The following is a 12,027-nucleotide window of genomic DNA, read 5'->3' on the forward strand; positions in this document are numbered from 1 at the left end:
TAACAGGTTAATTACATGTTCTTGATAACATGTTAATTACATGTTCTTGATAACAGATTAATCAAATGTTCTTGATAACAGGTCAATTACATGTTCTTGGTAACAGGTTAATTAGATGTTCTTGGTAACAGGTTAATCACATGTTGTTGATAACAGATTAATTACATGTTCTTGATAACAGGTTAATCACATGTTCTTGGTAACAGGTTAATTACATGTTCTTGATAACAGATAGCCTGGCAACATCCGGACGAGCTAATGGCTAGTCCGAACAAGGCTAGCCACAATATTAAAAACATTCCCATCTCAAGTTTCACTGTAGTTTTTGCAAACTGTATTTTACAAACTTTCATTAGTTGGAAGCAAAGTTTTTTACTTTACCCTCCTGCTGCCCTTGTGTCAAAACCACAGCTGAGGTCAAGGGTCATTCTGAGCAGAGCAGCAGGAGGGTAAAGTAAATAAAGGGGGTATGTACTTGCTAAAATAAACATGTTGCCAATAATTTTAAAAAAGTCAAACGTACCATTGGACTGGCAATAAAAAAAACTAAATTCAGATTGAGATAAATCTAAAATCTATAAAGTGTCTTTGCTTGTCGTGTAAAAGTTTATAGATCTGGAGTTGTAGATGGCAGAGATCCACTCTGGTCTTTGCTTTGTTCAGACCAGACATGAGAACCTGCTTTTCTAATCAGAGGGTCGTTGGTTCAATCCCCAGCCCCTGCAGTTTGCTAGGGTGTCCTTGAGCAAGAAAGTAAACCCCAGATTTTCTTTTTGGTGTGAAGGAGAACTCTTGTAAAGCTCTGCAGAAGCAGGAGAGGTTTGAGAAGCCCTCTCCATAGTGTGGACAGTTTACCATCTGAAAACTGACGTTGTTCAAAGAGCTATTTATAACAGGTAAGATACTGATTTTTCATAACTTTTCACTGAACCCTTCTTTATAAAAGTCCAAACTAGAGTTTTAAGCTTCCATGCCAGAACGAGGACACATTTAGCTCATTTTATGTTTATACAAAGACCTGAGTAATCGCTTGGAACTATTTTTATTCAAGAATCATTAGAAGTACAGTAGTAATATAATAGTATTGTTCTGGCACACAATACGTGCTGCTGGCAACACTTCACCGCTCCTCTGGGTAAACAAAGTCTTCATTTAGGAAATACTTGTAGGCAATTCATAACAATAAGGAGGTATAATCATCTCACAAGCTGCGCTCCCTGCTGAACGAGGCCAGGCTTGTGTTTATGTGCACACTTCCTCAGCAGAGACTCCTACGGCTGTGAAGTGCAAGCAGCCGGCAGTGACTTACTAAACATCCCTGCACACTGCGACAAGGTTTACTCCTTTCTTGTCTTTGACACTCTGAGTCGTTATGTGGTTTGAGCTTGCTCTTTGTGTGTGTGTCTAAATGAGAGTACACAACACGACAAGGGCACCAGCCCTAAATGGTAAATGGACTGTACTTATATAGAGCCTTTCTATCTCATCAAGATACTCCAAGCTCTTTACAACACAAACTGTGCCTCATTTACCTCCACACACGTTCATACAGCACTCTACTACACACACATTCATACAGCACTCTACTACACACACATTCATACAGCACTCTACTACACACACTTTCATTCAGCACTCTACTACACACACATTCATACAGCACTCTACTACATCTCTGCAGAGATCATTGAACAAATCATTCTAAAGAGACTCATCAGAGCTTTAGATCACATCCATACACTAATGGGACACACATCAGAGGCAGTATCTATGTTTACTTGGACATTAGTAATCAGATTAAACGCCCCATTCAGAATATTCTTTGTTGATTCAGCTTGATCCCAAATAATTTGTAATCAGAATGAGACGGGTGGTTTTTGCCGATTCATAATCCAAACGTGTGCATGTAAACACTTAATCTGATAATTTTATTCCAGTCATGGACAATTGACTGACTGCCCATGTGCGACCTGTGTCTATCTCACATATTTTTGCCTGGCTAATGCTAATAATATTAGCATGTCGGAGAAGTAAAAGTGGTCGGTGAGTGACAGCATTTCTACTAGAAATGTTGAAAGAGCTCAGAATCATGTGTATCACCTGTAGCTCAGTCAGGGAGTGCAGCAACGTCTCCACCGTCATTTAAACCTGTCGAGGGTCCATTTTGGTGCTCAGGTTTGTTCACGTTCATCCTGGAAGTAAACCGGAAGTAGAACTTCTTCTTCTGTGTTTTTTTAAGGACAGTTTACCACTCTGTCTGCACATGTCAGTACTTCTGTTCAGAACTAGGCCCACTGCATGTAAACACTCATCATGAACAGATTGTGCCCATGTACATTTGGATTATTTAATCTGAAAACATTTCAATCCGGCGCAGGGGTTCAGAGTCTTGCCCAGGGACACTTCAACATGTGACTGCATATTGGAATTGAACCTCCAGCTCTCCCATTGGAGGACGACTGCCCTCACGGCTCAGCCACAGCGCCTCGGAGGGGCCGGTGTTTTAATAATGACAGAAGCAAAAGGGCAAATCAGTGAAGCCACTTGTGGGCTACAGCCAACAAATGGAAACTTGTGACAGGAGTGGGGGGCTTTTACAGTAAAAGCTGGAGGGGGGCAAGGGTTGAGGGATTGTGTCCTGCATACTTAACCCCCCTGCCCTGTCCCACCACCACCCCTTCCCTCTGGATTTTTATGGCTGTTAAAATAAATGGAGTTGACTCAGAACCCTGAATGTGACTCCAGAGTGATGCTCATACGGTGCTTCAGCTTTTAAAACTTTTCATCATAGTTAAAATATTTTACATACACGTTTACCCCGTCTATATTTACAGCTTGCCTGCTTTTTGTCTCTCAACATAGTTAATTTACATGGAGAACTTTTTGGAGCAGTTCCTGGGTGTTCTTTATATTAACAAGGTTTCGTTTGCACAGTAAGAGGACGGAAGGACTCGTTAGAATTTGAGTTGGATGTTAAATATGAAAAGGCTGAAAGAAATGAAACCTCTGCATTTCATGGGAGCAACCTTTTGTTTTGGCTTGCTTGTCGTGCCTAATGTTATTTAAAACGCCCACATACGTGTGCACAGGTCACATTTATTTGTCCAGTGTTTCTGGGTTGTGAAGGGGCTGGGGTTCTGTTCAGTTCGTGCTGCAGGCACCGGTACCTTCTCTTTACAACACATTCCTGCAGGCCTTATTGAACAGCTGGTTCTCATCAGTAAACACAGAGAAACACGCGTAAGAAATAATTATACAAGTTTGGAAAGTCACCTGATACAAAGGAACTTTATACTCTGATTTATCTTTTAGTGCAAATATTAAAACTGATAAAATCTTCTTAACTAATCAGACCTGGCTAAAACACGCATTCACACACTCAAGTTTTAATAAAGCAGATTTTGAAATATGCACCTTTTTGTGTTCCATGCATCATAAATCAGGCTTGTGGCAGACGATTCACCAAGATGGGGATTGAAAAATGGCACTTTTTAACCACAAACATCTTGTTACTGTTGGCAGCCTAGCAATAAGAATGTTTGTTGCTGTAGAAGTTACTCACAGGTTCATTTGAAGCCGGAGCTGACTCTATAAAGATGTTTTTAATGCTGCCAACCTGCAACAGAAAGCCTGACTGTTTGAGCCCAGACAGAATGAAGTGATGCAGAGGAGCAGCAGGCCTCGCTTGGTGATCGTCCCAGGGTTTCTGTTGAAATGCTTCTCATGGAAGTGGTTCAAGACCTTCCTTCCAAATGTCTTGTCTGTTTTAGGATGATTTGTTTTGAGTCTGTGGTTGAATATCTCCCATAAATGGAACTAAATTACACTAACACTCTGAAATAAAGCCTCTGAAATGCTGGTGGAAAATATAATTGGTGGTTTTAGTGTCTGGCTCTGTCTGCTAATAGTGAGCGTAGGAGTTGTGTGATGTTTGTTGAATGGTACCTGCTGCACGGCTCTTCACTACCTGAAAGCAAAGCCATCCATTCTGACCAGACTGCTTTGTGCCTGGTTAAAGCTGCTCTTTGCACAGCTGGAGGCCACAATTCAGGGATGAGGGGAGAAAAAATCTTAAAACTCTGGCAGTCGGGCTTGATTTCATGCTTCAGGTACGGGACAGTTTCAGAGATCAAAGTGAAGAGTGCAGTTTTCTCTCCTTTCAACATGTGGTTCATCCTCTGTTCATAATCAGTCCAGTGCATTATGGGTGAAACTCGAAGCGTGCATGACCTCAGAGCGTTGGCCTCTCACTAAACTGGAGATGTTCTGCAGTCGGGCATAGTGAGAGATGTTTCCCACTAAGCCTGTGGTGGAGTTCTCTGTGGCGTGATGGTTTGGGAAACAGCAGGCTGTGTTGTGGTGGTGGCGTTCTGCAGATAAGATAAGGGCAGGGAACTGGGGCGTGCGCTCTCCAAGCCTTTACAAAGTCCAAAGATCAGTCCGGCTCGCCTCAAAACCGTTGAGCAGTTTTCAGTCCTTTGTAATAAATAAGTCCTAAACCACCACCTTCTCGGTGTCGTGACGCCCTGTCACTGTCGGTCCCCTAAAACACAAACATTTTAAAATTTATTTTTACAAAGTGCTGCACTTTGAAATGTCTGAATCAGTGGTTCCCAAACCTTTCAGCTCATGAACCTACAAATCAAAGTCCCAGAGACTGATGACCTTGACTCAAACATGATTAGCAAGTTTTATTGGGATTTTATTCCTGGATTATTGAGCATGGACTTTGTTATTATTAGCAAGTCATTAACGCGCTGCCTTGTCAACAGTTACTTTACTGTGTTGTCTATTTAAAACCACTGATTTTATCGCTTTATCACAGTCGGGGCTCAACTGGCATGCTTTTAAAAATTTTAATGTGTTTTTTTAATTGTATTTAATTTTTAATATTTTGAAATCACCATTTTACAAAATCCCTCCCAATAAAAAAAAAACTGGATGAATAATTAATATTATATTACATACATGTTTATACAAACACAACAGTAAATTCCCTGGCTCTTCTTCAGACTCCATGCCTGTTCCAGGACCCACAGAGAGGTCCTGACCTGAGGTCCTCCCACTGTCCATTAACATAGAGTTTGGTGTGGTAGGAGTTGAAAGTCCTTCACAGCACACACGCGTAGTGTTAACACATCGTGAGGTTATGTTTAACATTACTTTCAAATCATTCCTGAATGGAAGATGCCCTTTATATGTCTGACTTGATAGGCAGCATGTGATTTGCATTCCTACAAGGATTCATTTATTGTAATGATGCTGTCACAGGACATGCCAACAACATTAATGAGTGCGTTATCAGCATACATGCTTGTAAAATGGGGGGGGGGGGGGAATTTAACTGGTTTGTTCATAAATCTGATTTAGATTTGTTGAGGTTTTCTGCAAATAACTGATCTTCCATCCATCCATCCATCCATCACCTTTAACCCGCTTCTTCCATTTTAGGTCACGGGGGGTCGCTGGTGCCCATGTCCAGCAATCACTGTGCGAAGGGCGGGGGACACCCTGGACAGGTCTCAAGTCCATCACAAACAAACGAGACAAACAACCATTCACTCTCTCACTCACCTAGGGACAATTTAGAGTTACCAATCAGCCTAACATGCATGTTTTTGGTCTGTGGGAGGAAACCGGAGCACCCGGAGAAAACCCACGCATGCACGGAGAGAACATGCAAACTCCACCCAGAAAGGCCCCCAGACCAGGATTTGAACCAGGGACCTGCTTGCTGAGAGGCAGCAGCTGTGCCACCGTGCTACCCTGCAGTCTCTGCAAAATACATGGAGCGAATCTTGTGGATATTTCTTCAATGCAGAATTTTCCAGGGCTTATTTAGAATATTTTCAAACATCAGATTTATTGAGCTGCCAGAAGAAGACTGGAGGTTTTCCTTTCTTGACGCATGGAGTTTGTAAACATCTGTTGGGTTATTCAGTTACTCATTAGGTCACAATGTGCTTCAACTTTTCAGGTCTCTCTTGTAAATGAGTCCCCGAGGCTCAGTGAGACTAACCTGTATAAATAAAGGTTGAATGAAAACTGTCAAAGAATGCAGTTTTTTAAGGCCCAACAGTTAACATTACCCCAAGCCTATTTGTTTATTTTGTAAATGACACAAAGATATTTCTGCCTCGAAAACAACTGTCATGATATTAACTAGGCTGACTGAGAGTCTACGAATATGAACAGTAGGTGTAAATCTGTTGATCTGTCTCCCCAGACGTTTTAGCAGGTGACTTGGCCAGCTCTGTTTGCTTTTGTTTCTGCAAGGTTTAACAATTCATTCAACCTTTATTTATACAGGTTAATCCCATTGAGCCTAACAATGGCCTCTCTTATCTAGGGGCAAGTTCAGGAAACTTTGCCGGTAATCTGAAGGCTCTTTCAAAAAGCGTTTCTGCCAAATGCTGCAAAGATTGCTTCTGACTGGTCACAAATCACCAGTGGAGCCATTTACAACATGCACAGTGAGATTTCAGAAAGCATTGCTGAACCAAATATGAGCAGAACTCAGCTGGGCTGTCACCAAGTGCAACACATTAAATGTGTCATGATGAATGTGTCCCTTATTTTGTTTCAAAACAAAATAAATTAACTCTGTTAAAGTAAGGCTGCATTCACACCAGCCCTGTTTAGTCCGCTTGAATCGAACTCTAGCTCGTTTGCCTAGGAAGTCCGGTTGGTTTGGGGAGGTGTGAACGTGGGCAGAGGTGGGCAGTCCATGGACCCTCTGTCCATACAGAAGACATACAGAGGCAGCCAGAACTGTCCCAAACTGAGGCGTCTTATGAAAGAGCCTATTGAGACATGGCACCAGTCGGTTCGTTCAGGAATCACACTCAGGCACCCAGAAGACATCTATATCCTGGCTTGAAGTGTTTTGTAAAAGTGTCTCGAGAAAGTCTTAACAAGAATAAGCCTTAAGCTTTAGACTTCATGAGAAGTGAGAAGTTGTATTTTGCTGATGTGGTTGTGTGATGAAAATTGTGTATTTTTCTTCTTACATTCCCCCCTGAGACTCTGTCTTGTGCACAGCCCCCAGACAGAACGAGTTTGTCACAGGGAATGGGCCAAGTATTGTTTTATGGCTTTTAACTTCATGGGCGTGTCAGTGCTGAAAAGTGTCTGCAATATGTTGCTGTCATTCCTAGCTTAGGCTGTTAGACAATACGGCCATCTTTAAAGCCGTTCCAGCAGAATATATAAACATAGTCAAATGAAAATTTACAAGATAGTCAAAGAACTCATGGTAGGAAACGTTACTATTTTTGTGGATGAAGGAGACAGCAGGGAGACACATGCGGCCCTCCATGGCTGTGTTGGCTGTGAGGGAGTACACCTCGGCTGGAAAGCGTAGAGGCGTTCCAGCACCGTCTTTCAGAAGCGGTGCTCTCTTCTGAACACATTTACAAGTTGACGCTTCTCTTCGGTTAACAGAAAATCTTCCTGCTCCAGCTCCTTTGTCATCAGCTGAAAAATAAACATCATAAACATGAAATGTCCATGGGAATATAAACATCGTACAATAACGTCAGAGAGTTTTGATGTCCTATGGCTTGTCAAGTATAACCTTAGCTGTGGAAAAGGTGATGCAGTTTGGCTCATCACAAAGGTTATGTGGGTTCTCCTGACACGCTGGTTTCCTTTCACAGTCCAAAAACATGTATGTTGCATGAACAGGTGACTCTAAATTAGGGCTGGGCGATATGGCTCAAATATAATACCGTGATATTTCAGAGCATTCTGACAATAACATTAAATATTACAATTAAACAAACAAACAGAAATCATAGTTATTCATTTGATACAATTAACTTAACCTGTTGCTTTGCAGTATTATATAAAAACTAAAACAACAAGGGTTCATTTTACTTTATTTAGTAAAGTATTCAGTCTCAAAGTATAAAAATGATCCTTCTGTTATTTAGATTGAAAAAGTCTGCACAAAATATAGATCAACAAAATCCCATCACAAAAACTAAAGTGCAGGTGCAGTTCCCCCAAAAATAAATTTTGTTAAAAGAACTCCAGTTATCTATGTAGCCCACGTCGTTGTCAGAACACCACCTGGACACCCAGAGGTTAAACCACGACATACGGCTAAACACGTCATCGCTGGTCAGGTTGGGGAGGGGGCCGGAGAAAACTACGGAGTCCGACATGGTTTTAGCAAAGTCACACACCGAAGCAACATTAATTTTAGTGACCTCCGATTGGTGTAACCGGGTGTCATTACCGCCGACGTGAATAACAATCTTACTGTATTTAGCCTTAGTCAGCAGTTTCAGATAAGATTCTATGTCGCCCGCTCTGGTCCCCGGAAGGCATTTGACTATGGCCGCTGGAGTCCCTAAAGACACGTTTCAGACTATGGAGCTTCCAATAACCAGGGTCTGCTTCTCAGCAGGTGTGTCACTGAGCGAGGAAAATCTATTAGAAACATGAACGGGTCGGTGGTGAACTGGGGGCTTAGTCTTAGCACTACACTTGCTCTGGACCGTCACCCAGCCGGCCTGGGGTCCTGGCTGCTTGGGGTATTTTATGTTCCACGTATCATCTTGGGGCCAGATAAGTTGTCAACAAGGGCCACGTTTGGCCCCGGTCCTTGAGTTTGACACATATGGTCTAAGGGGACCTGGCTAGCTACTGGTTTTTCTTCAGCGCGGAGCCGAGCTTCCAGTTCAGACAGCCTCTCCTCCAAAGCTACCATAAGATTACATTTGTTACATGTATCATTACCACTAAAGGAGGCAGAGGAGTAACTAAACATCTGACACACGGAGCAAGAGAAAACAGGAAGCAGGGAGAGAAACAGCAGCCATGCTAAGCTAACGCTAGCAAGAGCTAGCAGAGCCAAATACACCAATAAAAACAGAGAAGTGTTGAAGATAAAAGGTGTTTTAAGCACTATCCAACAGTAGAAAAACAACTGAACTAAGTGTGTTTGTGAACTAGAATGAAAAACTGTGCAAAAGATAAATCCAGAAAACAGAGATGACTTGAGCAAACAAATCACTCGAGCTACCGACAGACAAACAGGAAGTGACACAACACGTTTCACTACGAACGTGCAACGTCAGGAAGGAAGGAACTCAATTAGAAAGGAGCTCCGCAACCGTTACAACTTGACTATCGCTGCATGACCCACGTGAACGTAATCCTCGGTGTGGTCTGATGACGTATTTATGCTAGGAAATTAGCATATCATGATATAATTTATTTTCTTGGGCAAGTTTTTTTTTAATCGGAATTATCGTGAATGATATGATGTGGCCCAGCCCTACTCTAAACTGACCCTAGGTGTGGAGTGCATTGTTTCTCTCATGTGTCTTTGAGTTGGCCCAGTGATGGACTGGGAACCTGCCCACAGCCTCCCCAACCTCTCAGTTCAACCCAGTTTGTTTCTATAGCACCAAATCACAGTAGAAGTCGTCCCAGGACACGGATCAGAAACATTCACTGTGTTGTCTACTGGGGAGGGACGTTCGCTCCCCATCAACAGGGTAAAGCCAGGAGGTGATGGATTTGTTTTGGTCCGCTCGTTTACTGTTTTATAACGAGCTAACATCAGGGACATCTTCCATCCATTCATTATTTTTACCTGCTTTTTCTTTTCCGGGTCACTGGTGCCCATATCCAGCAGTCACTTTGCAAGAGGGGGGGTACACCCTGGGCAAGTCACAAGTTCAGGGATGTTTGATTTAGTTTACAATATTTGCTGCCTTAAGACAGAACAACAGTGATCCTTACAGCTGCACATTAAATTACAGATGTGTGCGTTTCACACGCTCTGGACCGATGCTGTTCAGTGATCATGTAGCGTTTAACGGTCTCAGCTGCACCTCCTTTAATCTTCATGATGAATAACTTTACTGATCTTATTTTTGTGTCTGTACTGATATGCTTCAATCTAAAGCTGCGGGAGCTCAGTGGTCAGTACTGTGGTCGTAATCCTGAGGGTGCGGGTTCAAGTCCAGGTTGCATCAGGAAGGGCATCCAGTGTAAAACAATTGTCAAACCTTTCATGCAAGTTTGCTCACTGTGGCGACCTCAGAAGGGAGCAGCTGAAAGACGCTTACTTTGACTCATACGCTTCAATGCGTCTGCAGTTTTACAGCATAAAAACAGGAGCACTGCATACAAATCACACGTGCAAAGCTCCTGTGTGTCACCTGCAGTTAAAACAAAAATGGAGCTTTTGCAGCCGTTCCTGGGATTAATAACTTGTGATCTCTGTCACAAAGCTGTGTGTGGATTAGTGTCTGCTAACAGACCAGCACTGATTGCCAACAACCAGGAGAGATTTCAAGTCCAGATATTTCTTTTTTATGTTGTTTTTATTGCCAGGGCTTCAACGTGAGACTCCACTGTGTAATTAAAATGTCTTCACAATAATGTGCACGTCTGGGCCTATTATACAGTTTGGCAAGCTGCGCATAAAAACAGGCAGCGCTTTTCAAACCTTGCCATGCAAAACGCAGCAGCATCACAGCTTTAGGGTTAAATCCTTGCTCAGGAACCTCTTCTAGTTATCAAAACCACATTTTGCATAAAATTTAAACTGTGTTCACTAAGTCAGTGAAAGCTGCTACAGTGCATCTTCTGCATAATTAAAAAGTTCTTTCGAGTACAACGGGTTTTTTCCACCAAAGCACAAGTTGTATGAACCTTGTCAGAGATTTGTTTAAAGAGCAAACACGCGCAGGCCCAGATATTAAAACACGACTAAGCCAAAGCAGGAACACTAATCTTTGATAACATTCCTGAGCGATGAACCGAGTCTCTTCCCAGCAAACTCTTTAACACTGGACCTTTTATTTCTTTTGATATTTTAAAAACATGTTTAGTTATGTTTTTATACTTTGATACAAATTCTGAACAAGGTTACGTCAGCTTTGGTTGCTGAGCTTGGTTTTGATCTTGAATGCTACACGTTATGAGCACGATGCGTAGAATATTGTGCGAGCTCTCTGACTGATGCAGGTCAAACTCTTGTAGCACGTGACTTCACGTTGTCCTCAGTGAAACGCACATTCAACGCCACACTTTTTGGTCTGCCTTTTAAATGTAACATGTTTATCATCCACCATCAGATGGTGAAATGTGAGGAGTGTTTCTGCCTGTCTGTGTGGCATACACTGGCTTCTCTGCTGGCTTATGAATATATCGTGTCATTTTTAATTAAACTATTTTCATGTACATCTACTACTGGTTAACATGTGATGGCAGTCGAATTTAAGATGGCTGCCTCAATTTATCAATATTATCCAACAATAAAGTAGCTACAACTCAGTGAAATTTCCATCCATCATCTTTACCCACTTTTTCTGTTCGGGTTGCTGGAGTCACTGGTGTCCATGTCCAGCAGTCACTGTGCGAGAGGCGGGGGACACCTGGACAGGTCTCCAGTCCATCACAGGGACACATAGAGACAAACAACCATTCAGTCTCTCACTCACACAATGATTTAGTTACCAGTCACTCTAACATGCATGTTTTTGGTCTGTGGGAGGAAACTGGAGTACCTGCAGAAAACCCACGCATGCACGGAGAGAACATGCAAACGCCACCCAGAAAAGCTCCAGGTCGGGATTTGAACCAGCAACCTTCTTGCTGAGAGGCAACAGCTGTACCGACTGATCCACCGTGCCACCCTCAGTTAAATTTATGACATTAATCAAAAGCTGAATGTGTTCGTAGCTCAGAAATACAGAACACATACTTGAAACTCCAGCAGGTCGAGCAGAGTCACACGATTTATTTCCATGATTTCAGAAGAAAGGTTTGAACTTTTAATATGGATCTGTCATGAAAAGCGATGCATTCCTTCAAAGAAAGCTAGGTGTTTAATTGTAAGTGTTCAAGGATCTTTCAGGATAGTTGAGTTTAGATGTCGTGAACGAGCCCGGCTGGGACTTTGAATGCTCCAATGGAGCCAGAGGAGGTGGTGAGGGCGGGTACGTGCGCCTGCTGACACTTCCTGCTCCAACAGTGTGACATCACTTCCTGCTCCAACAGTGT

At 42.5% G+C, this 12,027-nt stretch overlaps 1 protein-coding gene across 1 annotated transcript in view; it reads left to right on the forward strand.

The window, feature by feature from the left end:
* gpc4 (glypican 4) overlaps window positions 1–12,027 on the forward strand; it is a 60,607-nt gene that overhangs the window by 685 nt on the left and 47,895 nt on the right. The window lies entirely within an intron of this gene.

The sequence above is a fragment of the Nematolebias whitei genome, chromosome 4, assembly GCF_014905685.2.
Source record: "Nematolebias whitei isolate Nwh7 chromosome 4, NemWhi1, whole genome shotgun sequence".
NCBI lineage: Eukaryota > Metazoa > Chordata > Actinopteri > Cyprinodontiformes > Rivulidae > Nematolebias > Nematolebias whitei.